The following is a 15,043-nucleotide window of genomic DNA, read 5'->3' as shown; positions in this document are numbered from 1 at the left end:
TACTGGCTCAGGTAGTTGGTTCCCTGAAACTCATTTGGGAGATGTGGCCCAGCACTAGGAATGCAAGTAATTGGGGAGTGACAAGCACATGGAAGTGGTCTTCGTGTCACTCTCTGCCTTTCAAATAAAGTGAAAATAAATAAAGAGGATTTGACAGAAATATAAAAAATAAAATAAAATATAAACATTTTAATATGTAATACATATTCTCAATGATATTTGGTTTATTTGCCCTATTTCTAAAAATATTTACTTATCAAAGAGGTAGAGATACAAGGAGAGAGAACTCTTGTCTGCTGGTTCATCCCTCAAATGCCCATAATGGCATGGACTGGATTGGGCCAATGACAAGAGCTGGGAACTCAATCAGTTATTCCATGTAGTTAGCATGAACCCAATTAGTTGTGCTATTATTCCTAGGGTCTACATTAATTAGAACCTGGAACTAGGAGCAAGGCTGAGACTCTGGTTATACAATGTGGGTGTCTTAGCTAGGATTTTAACTACTAGGCCAAATGTCATTTGTTCCTAATTTTAAATGCATTCCTGAAGCATACAAAAAATTGAAAAAAATTTTCTCCATTTTCTCACCTCAAGATCATTTGTTTACAGTCTTCTGAAATCAAGGCAGTTGGTGTTATATCTATTCTACATTCATTTCAATGAAAAAATCTAATTCAAATCAATAGATTAATAATGATGAATTTGATGTGCAGAGAAATTTGTATTTTAAAAAGTGATTCTTTGCAGAGTATATTTAGCCTGAGGCAGATCTGTAATCAAAATATGTCTGATTTTTTTTCGTTGGAGATTATTCTTAGGTGTTTAAATTTTAATTGAAAAGTGATCCCTGTTAGGAATTTGGAAAACATTATGTTGAGTGAAATAAGCCAATCCCAAAGGGACAAATACCACTTGTTCTCCTTGATAGGTGACAACTAACTGAGCACCAAAAAGTAAACCTGTTAAAGTGAAATGAACACTATGAGAAACGGTGACTTGATCAGCCCTCACCCTGACTGTTGATGAGCAGCTTAATATGTTATCCCTCTTAGTATTTTTTTTGTTCTACTTAATACTTTTGGTTGAATACTGTAATCAATACACAATTCTTCTTAAGTGCTGAAACTTAACTGAAAAGTGATCACTGTTAAATATAAGGGTGGGAATAAGAGAGGGAAGAGATGTGCAATTCGGGACATGCTCAAGCTGACTTACCTCAAATGGTAGAGTTAGAAACATACCAGGGGATTCCAATTCAATCCCATCAAGGTGGCATGTACTAATGCCATCTCACTAGTCCCAGTGATCAACTTCTGTTCACAATTGATTGTAATGATAGGACTAAGTACCAAAGGGATCACATAAACAAGAATAGTGTCTGCAAATACTAGCTAATAGAATCAAAAATGGAGAGAATGATCCAACATGGGAAGTGAGAACACAGCAGACCTATAGAATGGCAAATGTCCTAACAGCACTCTGGCCTCAGAATCAGCCCTTAAGGCATGCGGATCTGGCTGAAAATCCCATGAGACTATTTCAGGCATGGAAAGCCAAGACACTCTGGGGAAAAAAAAAAAACCTAAATGAAAGATCTCTGCGAGTGAGATCCCAGTGGAAAGAACCGGTCATCAAAGAAGGAGGTACCTTTCTCTGAAGGGAGGAGAGAACTTCCACTTTGACCATGGCCTTGTCTAAATATGATCACAGTCAGTGAACTCAGGGGGCTTCCATAGCCTTGGCAGCTCATGACAAGAGCCTAGGGTGATTACTGAAGCCATAAACAAGAGTGTCAATTTGTTAAGTCAACAACAGGAGTCACTGTGCACTTACTCCTCATGTAGGATCTTTGTCCTTAGTGTGCTGTACATTGAGATTTAATGCGATAACTAGTACTCAAATAGTATTTTTCACTTTATGTTACTGTGTGGGAGCAAACTGTTGAAATCTTTACTTAATATATGCTAAACTGATCTTCTGTGTATAAAGAGATTCGAAAATGAATCTTGATGTGAGTGGAAGGGGAGAGGGAGTGGATAAGGGGAGGGTTGCGGGTTGGAGGGACGTTATGGGGGGGAGCCATTGTAATTCATATTCTGTACTTTGGAAATTTATATTCATTAAATAAAAGTTAAAAAAATAGCCTGACCTTCAATACATCTTAAGAAAGTGTTCCACCAAGCTAAGCCAATCACTGTTAAAGGATATTTGTGTAAAGTCAAGTGACATACAATGTGATATGCAAGTATCCAAAGCTGCTCTGTAGGACGCAGTAGAGACTCTGTTTCTTTTACTGCTCCCTATTGTCTATATTAGCAAATTGAAATAAATGTATTTTTAAGAAATAACTGAAAATAATCATGTGCTTTTTCCTGGCATGAACATAGGCCTTTGAAATTGTCCATTAATGTCTCAGGTTACAACCACTTCCACTAGATCTACTCCACTCTCCTGCTCACCTGCTCACCTGACTCAGTTTGTATCATAATGCTTCTTCATTAATAAAGAGTTGCCTTTCTCACACATGTGATTGGAAACTTGTTCAGGTGTCCATCTTTTCGTGTTTGTTTACATTGCCAGTTTCTATATATGTTTATATTCAAAGTACAGTAGATCTCTGAATGTGAGCCATTCTAACCAGGGTGAGGTGAAACCTCATTGTGGTGTTGATTTGCATTTCCCTGTTTAAATTTTAACTGAAAAGTGATCCCTGTTAAGTATAAGAGTGGGAATAAGAGAGTGAGGAGATGTACAGTTTGGGATATGCTCAATCGGAATTGCCTCAAATGGTGGAGTTAGGAACGTGCCAGGGGATTTCAATACAATCCCATCAAGGTGGCATGTACTAATGCCATCTCACTAGTCCCAAGTGATCATTTTCAGTTCACAATTGATCACACTGATAGGTCCAATAGTCAAAGGGATCACACAAACAAGACTAGTGTCTGCTAATACTAACTGATATAATCAAAAATGGAGAGAACGATCCATCAAGGGAAGCAGGATACACAGCAGACTCATAGAATGGTAGATGTCCAAAATAGCACTCTGGCCTCAGAATCAGCCCCTAAGGCATTCACATCTTGCTGAAGAGCCCATGAGAGTATTTCAGGCATGGAAATCCAAGACACTCTGGGGAAAAAAAAAAAATCTCTGCGAGTGAGATCCCAGTGGAAAGAATGGGGCCATCAAAGAAGGAGGTACCTTTCTCTGAAGGGAGGAGAGAACCTCCACTTTGACTATGACCTTGTCTAAACAAGATAAGAGTCGGAGAACTCAAGGGGCTTCCATAGCCTTGGAAACTCATGACTGGTGCATAGGGAGATTACTGATGCCATAAACAGGAGTGTCAAATTGTTAATTCAACAACAGGAGTCACTGTGTACTTACTTCTCATGTGGGATCTGTCCTTAATGTGTTGTCCAATGTGAAGTAATGCTATAACTAGTACTGAAACAGTATTTTACACTTTGTGTTTCTGTGTGGGTGCAAACTGATGAAATCCTTACTTAATGTATACTAAATAAAAAAAAAAAAGTACAGTAGATCATGGTTTATATCCTTGAGGTCTCTCAAAACTTTGAGACCTGCATAGAAATTTGCTAATAAAACACATCTATCCATGTTATGACCGTAAGATATAATGAAGAATGAGAGCTACTACAGCATCCTAACGAATATGATCCTCCCAACACTTTGGAAGAGAAATGATTGTTTAGGCTATCTCCTATGTTCATGCTCAATGAAATAAATCTACATATTATTGTATTTAATGAGCTTCTTAGGATAAAATTAAGCCATTCTTAGGGAGGAGAGAAAGACAGAGTGATGCTCTCATTTAGCCCTTTTATACCACATAGGTGATTTAGTATAAAAGAAATATGAGTGCATAATTCGGAAATATAAATGAAGGTGGACACAAGCCAAGGCCAATTTGTCCCTAGATGCCTCCAACTTAAGGAAGCAAACCAGCAAATCGGCATCATTCTAATATTTCTAGTATATATAAACACCTTGATGAAAAAACAAATTATTAAATGCTTAGGAATGAAATGACTCAGATTTCATTCTTTTTGTAATGTACAGCTCTTGTTAAGGAGAGGTACCTTACAGCATATTTCCTTCAAAGAAATCATTTGTGTTACGATATTCAAAGTAATTGCACTTTAAAAAGTCTTCAAGATCCATTATCAAAAGTTAAAAGGACCACATAGTAATTGTGAAGGGATTGTACATCAAGAATAAGTTAGGATTGCAGATTTAATTCTGAACCTAGTGTCTGGAATAAGATTGAAATTCTTTCTCCAGTTTTTTTTTTTTTTCACTGAAAATATGCAGAGCCTTGATTAAAACAACTGTGCCTGATTCAGAAGCATCACCCAACTCTGAATTACAGATTGCACCATTGGGTTTGTTTGCAAATAAAAAGTAAAGATAAAAACAAAGACATGTTAATAACACACTAGAATTTGAAAAAGAGATTTAGCATTATTAAAATATCATTTGTAAGAGTCATAAATGATTTCATGATTAATAATCTAATAGTCCACTGTATGAAGAGCCACATAGAAATTAAATTTTCATTTATTCAAAGAATAGTTAGATAACACAAAAATGTTCAGGCTTGTGTTTTTCTGTCACTGAACACTAATAATTGCCTAAGGTCTATAATCAGAATTAAGACATAATTGGTTGTGGAAAAAGACAATTCCTCAGATGGGCAAGCATTCTTTAAACATGAGCTGTAATCATGACATGGTGGGATGCAATTTCCATTTCAGCATCATTGGTGTCAAGTTATCCCTACAATTTCCTATTGCATTATGTGTGCTACAGAAGAGTAAGTGTATTACATTCAGAAAAAAATATACAACGTAAAAAATGGCACACGAAAAAGTAGTTGTGTCAATAGGCTTGTTTGATATATGTTTTCAAGTTTGCTGTTACCATCAACATCTAAAAGACATCTTATTCAACTTAATATTTTGCTTAGTATTTTTGAGATAACATATTTAAATTTACTTCATGGTCAAAGGCTTATTGGTCCACTAAATAAAGAGTTTTACAAATAAAAAGTAAAAAGACCATAGATAAGCAGAAATTAGTCAAGAGATATAAACACTGATAAAATGAAAAGATGTTCAACTTCAGCTATATATAATGAATTTATAAAATAATAACATATCATTAAAACTATAGTAGTGTATAATTCTTTTTTTTAACTTTTATTTAATGAATATAAATTTCCAAAGTACGGCTTATGGATTACAATGGCTTCCCCCCATAACATCCCTCCCACCCACAACCCTCCCCTTTCCCATTCCCTCTCCCCTTCCATTCACATCAAGATTCATTTTCAATTCTCTTTATATACAGAAGATCAGTTTAGGATACATTAAGTAAAGATTTCAACAGTTTGCTCCCACACAGAAACATAAAGTGAAAAATAATAGATGATTTTTTAAATGATGATGAAATCAGATCAGACCTATTGTCATGTTTAATCCCAGTGACAGTCAAGTTGGGAGTTGATAATTTCTTCTCCTTTTTTTTTTAACAGAAGATCAGTTTAGTATACATTAAGTAAAGATTTCAACAGTTTGCACCCCCATAGGAACACAAAGTGAAATATACTGTTTGAGTACTCATTATAGCATTAAGTCTCAATGTACAGCACATTAAGGACAGAGATCCTACATGAGGAGTAAGTGCACAGTGACTCCTGTTGTTGACTTTACAAATTGACACTCCTGTTTATGGCATCAGTAATCTCCCTATGCACCAGTCATGAGTTTCCAAGGCTATGGAAGCCCCTTGAGTTCTCCGACTCTTATCTTGTTTAGACAAGGTCATAGTCAAAGTGGAGGTTCTCTCCTCCCTTCAGAGAAAGGTACCTCCTTCTTTGAAGACCTGTTCTTTCCACTGGGATCTCACTCACAGAGATCTTTCATTTAGGTTTGTTGTTTTTTTTTTTTTTTTTTTTTTTCCAGAGTGTCTTGGCTTTCCATGCCTGAAATACTCTCATGGGCTTTTCAGCCAGATAGGAATGCCTTTAGGGCTGATTCTGAGGCCAGAGTGCTGTTTAAAACATCCGCCATTCTATGAGTCTGCTCAGTATCTCGCTTCCCATGTTGGATCACTCTCCCACTCTACCGTTTGGGGCAAGACAGCTTAGCATGTCCCAAATTATACATCTCTTCCCTCTGTTATTCCCACTCTTATGTTTAACAGGGATCACATTTCAGTTAATTTTCAACACTTAAGAATAACTGTGTGATAATTACAGAATTAAACCAGTCATATTAAGTAGAGCGACAAAAAAACTACTAAGAGGGATAATGTATTAAGTTGTTCATTAACAGTCAGGGCTATGCTGATCAAGTCACCGTTTCTCATAGTGTCCATTTCACTTCAACAGGTTTCCTTTTTGGTGTTGAGTCAGTTGTCACCGATTAGGGAGAACATATGGTATTTTTCCCTTTGGGACTGGCTTACTTCACTCAGCATGATGTGTTCCAGATTCCCCCATTATGTTGCAAATGACTGGATTTTGTTGTTTCTTACTGTGGTATAGTATTCTAAAGAGTACATATCCCATAATTTCTTTATCCAGTCTACCGTTGATGGGCATTTAGGTTGGTTCCAGGTCTTGGCTATTGTGAATTGTGCTGCAATAAACATTAGGGTGCAGACTGCTTTTTTGTTTGCTAATTTAAATTCCTTTGGGTAAATTCCAAGGAGTGGGATGGCTGGGTTGAACGGTAGGGTTATATTCAGGTTTCTGAGGAATCTCCAGACTGACTTCCATAGTGGCTTGACCAGTTTGCATTCCCACCAGCAGTGGGTTAGTGTCCCTTTTTCCACACATCCTCGCCAGCATCTGTTGTTGGTAGATTTCTGTATGTGAGCCATACAGAGGTGAAACCTCATTGTGGTTTTCATTTGCATTTCCCTGATTGCTAGTGACCTTGAACATTTTTTCATGTGCCTGTTGGCCATTTGGATTTCCTCTTTTGAAAAATGTCTATTGAAGTCCTTGGCCCATCTCTTAAGTGGGTTGTTGGTTTTGTTTTTGTGGAGTTTCTTGATCTCTTTGTAGATTCTGGTTATTAACCATATATCTGTTGCATAGTTTGCAAATATTTTTTCCCATTCTGTCGGTTGCCTCTTCACTCTCCTGACTGTTTCTTTTGCAGTACAGAAACTTCTCAATTTGATGCAATCCCAATAGTTGATTTTGCTTTGACTGCCTGTGCCTCCCGGGTCTTTTCCAGAAATTCTTTGCCTGTGCCAATATCTTGAAGGGTTTCTCCAATGTTCTCTAATAACTTGATGGTGTCAGGTCTTAGATTTAGTTCTTTAATCCATGTTGAGTGGGTTTTTGTGTAAGGTGTAAGGTAGGGGTTTTTGCTTCATGCTTCTGCACGTGGAAATCCAGTTTTCCCAACACCATTTATTGAATAGACTGTCCTTGCTCCAGGAATTAATTTTAGATCCTTGATCAAATATAAGTTGGCTGTAGATGTTTGGGTTGATTTCTGGTGTTTCAATTCTGTTCCATTGGTCTATCCATCTGTTTCTGTACCAATACAATGCTGTTTTGATTACAACTGCCCTGTAGTATGTCCTGAAATCTGGTATTGTGATGCCTCCGGCTTTGTTTTTGTTGTACAAGAGTGCTTTAGCTATTCGAGGTCTCTTGTGCCTCCATACAAATTTCAGCACCATTTATTCCAGATCTGAGAAGAAGGTCTTCAGTATCTTGATTGGTATTGCATTGAATCTATAAATTGCTTTTGGGAGAATGGACATTTTGATGATATTGATTCTTCCAATCCATGAGCATGGAAAATTTTTCCATTTCTTGGTATCCTCTTCTATTTCTTTAAGGTTTTATAATTCTCATCGTAGAGATCTTTAACGTCCTTGGTTAAGTTTATTCCAAGGTATTTGATTGTTTGTGTAGCTATTGTGAATGGGATTGATCTTAGAAGTTCTTCCTCAGCCATGGCATTGTCTGTGTATACAAAGGCTGTTGATTTTTGTGCATTGATTTTATACCCTGTTACTTTGCCAAAATCTTCTATGAGTTCCAATAGTCTCTTAGTAGAGTTCTTTGGGTCCCCTAAATAAAGAATCATATCATCTGCAAAGAGGGATAGTTTGAGTTCTTCCTTCTTGATTTGTATCCCTTTAAGTTCTTTTTTTTTGCCTAATAGCTCTGGCTAGAACTTCCAGAACTATATTGAATAGCAGTGGTGAGAGTGGGCATCCCTGTCTGGTACCAGATCTCAGTGGAAATGCTTCCAACTTTTCCCCATTCAATAGGATGTTGGCTGTGGGTTTTTCATAGATTGCTTTGATTGTATTGAGGAATAATCCTTCCAAACCCAGCTTGCTTAGAGTTTTCATCATGAATGGGTGTTGTATTTTATCAAATGCTTTCTCGGCATCTATTGAGATAATCATATGGTTTTTCTTCTGCAGTCTGTTAATGTGGTGTATCACATTGATTGTCTTGCGCACATTAAACCATCCCTGCATACCAGGGATAAATCCCACTTGGTCTGGGTGGATGATCTTTCTGATGTGTTGTTGCATTCTATTGGCCAGAATTTTATTGAGGATTTTTGCATCTATGTTCATCAGGGATATTGGCCTGTAATTTTCTTTCAGTGCTGCATCTTTTTCCGGCTTAGGAATTAAGGTGATGCTGGCTTCATAGAAAGAATTTGGGAGGATTCCCTCTTTTTTGATTGTTCTGAATAGTTTGAGAAGAATTGGAGTCAGTTCTTCTTTAAATGTCTGGTAGAATTCAGCAGTGAATCCATCTGGTCCTGGGCTTTTCTTTGTTGGGAGGGCCTTTATTACTGTTTCAATTTCTGTCTCAGTTATGGGTCTGTTTAGGTTTTCTATGTGTTCCTGGTTCAATCTAGGTAGGTTGCATGTGTCCAGGAATCTATCCATTTCTGATAGGTTTCCCTGTTTGCTGGCATACAAGTCCTTGTAGTAATTTCTGATGATTCTTTTTATTTCTGTGGTGTCTGTTGTTACGTTTCCTTTTTCATCTCTGATTTTATTGATTTGGGTCTTTTATTTTTTTTTTTTTAGTTAGTTGGGCCAATGGGGTGTCAATTTTGTTTATTTTTTCAAAAAACCAGCTCCTCGTTTGGCTGATTTTTTGTAATTTTTTTTTTATTCAATCCTGTTGATTTCTTCTCTGATTTTAATTATTTCTCTTCTCCTACTAGATTTGGGTCTAGTTTGCTGTAGGTTTTCTAGATCCTTGAGGTGAATTGAAAGCTCATCTATTTGGTGCCTTTCCAATTTCGTGATGTAGGCACCTATTGACATAAACTTTCCTCTTAGCACTGCTTTTGCTGCATCCCATAAGTTTTGGTATATTGTGCTGTTATCCTCATTTACTTCCATATAATTTTTGATTTCTCTTTTAATTTCTTCTATGACCCATTGTTCATTCAGGAGCATGTTGTTCTGTCTCCATGTGTTTGCATACTTTCTGGGGTTTCCTGAGTTGCTAATTTCCAGCTTCATCCCGCTGTGGTCTGAGAAGCTGCATGGTATGATTCTAATTCTTTTAAATTTGCTGAGACTTGCTTTATGGCCTAGTATGTGATCAATCCTAGAGAACGTTCCATGTACTACTGAGAAGAATGTAAAATCTTTAGCTGTAGGATTAAGAGTTCTGTAGATATCTGTTAGATCCATTTGGGCTATAGTGTCATTTAAATCTACTGTCTCCTTGTTGATCTTCTGTCCTGTTGATCTGTCTATTTCTGAGAGTGGAGTATTGAAGTCCCCCAGTACTATTGTATTGGGGTCTAAGTCTCCCTTTAAGTCCGTTAACAAATCATTTAGATAAACCGGTGCCCTGTAGTTAGGTGCATATACATTGATAATTATTATATCTTCTTGTTGTTTTGATCCCTTTATCATTATATAGTGACCCTCTTTGTCACTCTTAACAGTTTTTGTGGTAAATTTATGTTGTCCGATATTAAGATGGCTATACCCGCTCTTTTTTCATTTCTGTTGGCATGGTATATCTTTTTCCAGCCTTTCACTTTCAGTCTGTATGGATCTTTGTTGGAAAGATGCGTTTCTTGTAAGCAGCAAATAGATGGGTTTTGTTCCTTAACCCAGTCAGCCAATCGGTGTCTTTTAACTGGACAGTTCAGGCCATTCACGTTCAATGTGACTAATGATAAGTGGTAACTTTGCCCTGCCATTTGCCAAAGATAAATTCTAATATATGCGAAGATGGCGGAATAGTGAGGGCGCGCACCGATAGTCCGGGAAAATTTAGTTTAATAAAAGGGGAGTTACGGTAGCCGCAGAAAAAAGAACCAGGAAAATACTGCAGGGGAAACTCTTCTGGATCCAGTGGCCATGAATCAGAGGACCTACTGGGAGAACAAGGTCGCCCACCTTGCTGAAGCCAAGTCGCGGGACCGAGCCGCGGAAGCCCCAGGGTCTGCACGCCAGTGCTCGAAGGGGAGTGCACGCCACACAGACAACAGCGGGGAGACTTGGGACGCTCAGGGCTCCGAGTCCACACATCGGCGCTGGAAGGGGAGGTGAGCTCAATAACCCGAGACATTGGTGGGGAAACGGGGGTCAGAATGTAGAGGGGGGCCGGAAAGTGCAGCAAACTCACTACCGGAAAGAAGGAAAAAAAAGCTTCGGGGTTTCTCTTCCCCCTAACCTTACAAAGGTTACAAGGCTGCAAGGCTTGAAGAATTCCCAAGAGACAAAGAGCGGGCCCCCTCTCTGGATTTACATATCAATGGGGGAGAGCTAAGGAACTGAGTCACTACAATTCAGTAGCCTAGGCAACCCAGTGGGAGTCCAGAGGAGCCTAAAGGGACTCTGGGACTCTGCGGGTAGAAGCCAAAGACTGAAAGCGAAATACCATCAATTCTGCACAGCCGTGCCGTGCGGTGTTACTTACCCCCTGAATAAATAAAATACATAAATAAATAAAAAGAGAGAGATTTACCACGCATAACCTGAGGGTGTCACCTTTGCACACCCTTAACCAGGAAGAACCAGGCAGAGCTCTCAGGCCGCACCCATCTCAAGCCTCCAAGGCTCCTCCAACAGCAGGCAGTCCACTTAACACGGACACAGTATAAAAAAAAAAAAAAAAAAAAAAAAACGCAAGAAGAATTAACTATGCCGAGTAACAAACACAGAAATAGAGGGAACAAGATCAACGATGACACTATGATGCCTCCAAATAAGCAAAACACCCAAGCCAAGTTTATGAAGATGATGAGATAGAAGAAATGCAAGATACGGATTTCAAAAAATTTATGATAAGAACATTTAGAAGTTTTCAAAAGCAAATGCTTGAACTACAGAAATCCTTAATGGACAAGATAGAAAATCTTTCTTGTGAAAATGAAATATTAAGGAGGAATCAAAATGAAATGAAACAACTAGTACAACAGGAAACTGTGATAGTGATGAGAAATCATAATGAAGTGAAGAATTCAAGATCAAATGACAAACACATTAGAGAGCCTTACAAACAGAATGGGTGAAGCAGAAGAGAGAATATCAGACTTAGAAGACAGAGAACAGGAAAGGATACAGTCAGACCAAAGAAAAGAAGAGGAAATTAGAAATCTAAAAAATATTGTTGGGAATCTACAGGATACTATTAAAAAAAAAAAAAAAAAACAACAACATTCGAGTTCTAGGAGTTCCTGAAGGCATGGAGAGAGAGAAAGGATTAGAAGGCCTTTTTAGTGAGATACTAGCAGAGAACTTTCCAGGTTTGGAGAAGGACAGAGACATCCTAGTACAGGAAGCTCATAGAACCCCCAATAAACATGACCAAAAGAGATCCTCACCACGACACGTGGTAATTAAACTTACCACAGTGAAACATAAAGAAAAGATCCTAAAATGTGCAAGAGAGAAACGTCAGATTACTCTCAGAGGATCTCCAATCAGACTCACAGCTGACTTCTCATCAGAAACACTACAGGCTAGGAGGGAATGGCGAGACATAGCACAGGTGCTAAGAGAGAAAAATTGCCAGCCCAGAATATTATATCCTGCCAAGCTCTCATTTGTGAATGAAGGTGAAATAAAGACCTTTCATAACAAACAGAAATTGAAAGACTTTGTGGCCACTCGTCCGGCCCTGCAAAAGATACTTAAAGATGTGCTACACTCAGAAACACAGAAACACGGCCATCAATATGAAAGAAGGGAAAGGAAGAACACCTACCAGTAAAAGAGCATGGGAAGCTCAAAGCATATACTAGAAAATATTTCCGGGAAAATGGCAGGGCAAAGTCACTACGTATCAATAGTCACATTGAACATTAATGGTCTGAATTCTCCAGTTAAAAGACACCGTTTGGCTGACTGGCTCACAGAACACAACCCAACTATTTGTTGCCTACAAGAAACACATCTCTCTAACAAAGAGGCATGCAGACTGAAAGTGAAAGGTTGGAAAAAGATATTCCATGCCAACAGAAACCAAAAAAAAGCAGGTGTAGCCATATTAATATCAGACAAAATAAAGTTTAATACAAAAACTGTTAAGAGAGACAAAGAGGGACACTATATAATGATTAAGGGTTCAATTCAACAGGAAGATGTAACTATTATAAATGTATATGCACCTAATTACAGGGCACCGGTCTATTTAAAAGATATGTTAAGGGACTTAAAGGGAGATTTAGATTCCAATACAATAGTACTGGGGGACTTCAATACTCCACTCTCAGAAATAGACAGATCATCCGGACAGAAGATCAACAAGGAAACAGCAGATTTAATCGACACTATTGCCCAAATGGATCTAACAGATATCTACAGAACTTTCAACCCTACATCTACAGACTTCACATTCTTCTCAGCAGTGCATGGAACCTTCTCTAGGATTGATCACATACTAGGCCATAAAGCAAGTCTCAGCAAATTTAAAAGAATTAGAATCATACCATGCAGCTTCTCAGACCACAGCGGGATGAAGCTGGAAATTAGCAACTCAGGAAACCCCAGAAAGTATGCAAACACATGGAGACAGAACAACATGCTCCTGAATGAACACTGGGTCATAGAAGAAATTAAAAGAGAAATAAAAAATTTTATGGAAGTAAATGAAGACAACAACACAACATATCAAAACTTATGGGATACAGGAAAAGCAGTATTGAGAGGCAAATTTATAGCAATAGGTGCCTATATCAAGAAATTGGAAAGGTACCAAATAGATGAGCTTTCAGCGCACCTCAAGGACCTAGAAAAACTGCAGCAAACCAAACCCAAATCTAGTAGGAGAAGAGAAATAATTAAAACCAGAGAAGAAATTAACAGGATTGAATCCAAAAAAACACTACAAAAAATCAGCCAAGCGAGAAGCTGGTTTTTTGAAAAAATAAACAAAATTGACACCCCATTGGCCCAACTAACTAAAAAAAGAAAATAAAAGACCCAAATCAAGAAAATCAGAGATGAAAAAGGAAACGTAACAACAGACACCACAGAAATAAAAAGAATCATCAGAAATTACTAAAAGGACCTGTATGCCAGCAAACAGGAAAACCTATCAGAAATGGATAGATTCCTGGACACATGCAATCTACCAAATTGAACCATGAAGACATAGAAAACCTAAATAGACCCATAACTGAAACAGAAATTGAAACAGTAATAAAGGCCCTCCCAACAAAGAAAAGCCCAGGACCAGATGGATTCACTGCTGAATTCTACCAGACATTTAAAGAAGAACTAATCCCATTTCTTCTCAAACTATTCAGAACAATCGAAAAAGAGGGAATCCTACCAAATTCTTTCTATGAAGCCAGCATCACCTTAATCCCTAAGCCAGAGAAAGATGCAGCACTGAAAGAAAATTACAGACCAATATCCCTGATGAACATAGACGCAAAAATCCTCAATAAAATTCTGGCCAATAGAGTACAACAACACATCAGGAAAATCATCCACCCAGACCAAGTGGGATTCATCCCTGGTATGCAGGGATGGTTCAACATTCGCAAATCAATCAATGTGATTCACCACATTAACAGACTGCAAAAGAAAAACCATATGATTATCTCAATTGATGCAGAGAAAGCATTTGATGAAATTCAACACCCTTTCATGATGAAAACTCTAATCAAATTGGGTATAGAAGGAACATTCCTCAATATAATCAAAGCAATTTATAAAAAACCCACGACCAGCATCCTATTGAATGGGGAAAAGTTGGAAGCATTTCCACTGAAATCTGGCACCAGGCAGGGATGCCCACTCTCACCACTGCTATTTAACATAGTTCTGGAAGTTTTAGCCAGAGCCATCAGACAAGAAAAAGAAATCAAAGGAATACAAATCAAGAAGGAAGAAGTCAAACTATCCCTCTTTGCAGACGATATGATTCTGTACTTAGAGGATCCAAAGAACTCTACTAAGACACTATTGGAACTCATAGAGGAGTTTGGCAAAGTAGCAGGAATTAACTGAAATGTGATCCCTGTTAAACATAAGAGTGGGAATAAGAGAGGGAAGAGATGTATAACTTGGGGCATGCTCGGGCTGACTTGCCCCAATTGGTAGAGTTGGAAACATACCAGGGGATTCCAATTCAATCCCATCAAGGTGGCATGTGCCAATGCCATCTCACTAGTCCAAGTGATCAATTTCAGTTCACAATTGATCATAATGAAAGGACTAAGAGTAAAAGGGAGCACATAAACAAGTCTAGTACCTGCTAACACTAACCGATAGAATAAATAAAGGGGAGAGTGATCCAACATGGGAAGTGAGATACTCAGCAGACTCATAGAATGGCGGATGTCCTAAATAGCACTCTGGCCTCAGAATCAGCCCTAAAGGCAGTCGGATCTGGCTGAAAAGCCCATGAGAGTATTTCAGGCATGGAAAGCCAAGACACTCTGGCAAAAAGATCTCTGTGAGTGAGATCCCAGTGGAAAGAACAGGTCTTCAAAGAGGGAGGTGCCTTTCTCTGAAGGGAGGAGAGAACCTCCAC

This window comes from Oryctolagus cuniculus, chromosome 4 (assembly GCF_964237555.1).
Source record: "Oryctolagus cuniculus chromosome 4, mOryCun1.1, whole genome shotgun sequence".
NCBI lineage: Eukaryota > Metazoa > Chordata > Mammalia > Lagomorpha > Leporidae > Oryctolagus > Oryctolagus cuniculus.
The sequence above is the reverse complement of the archived record's forward strand: the minus strand, read 5'-3'. Positions refer to the sequence as shown.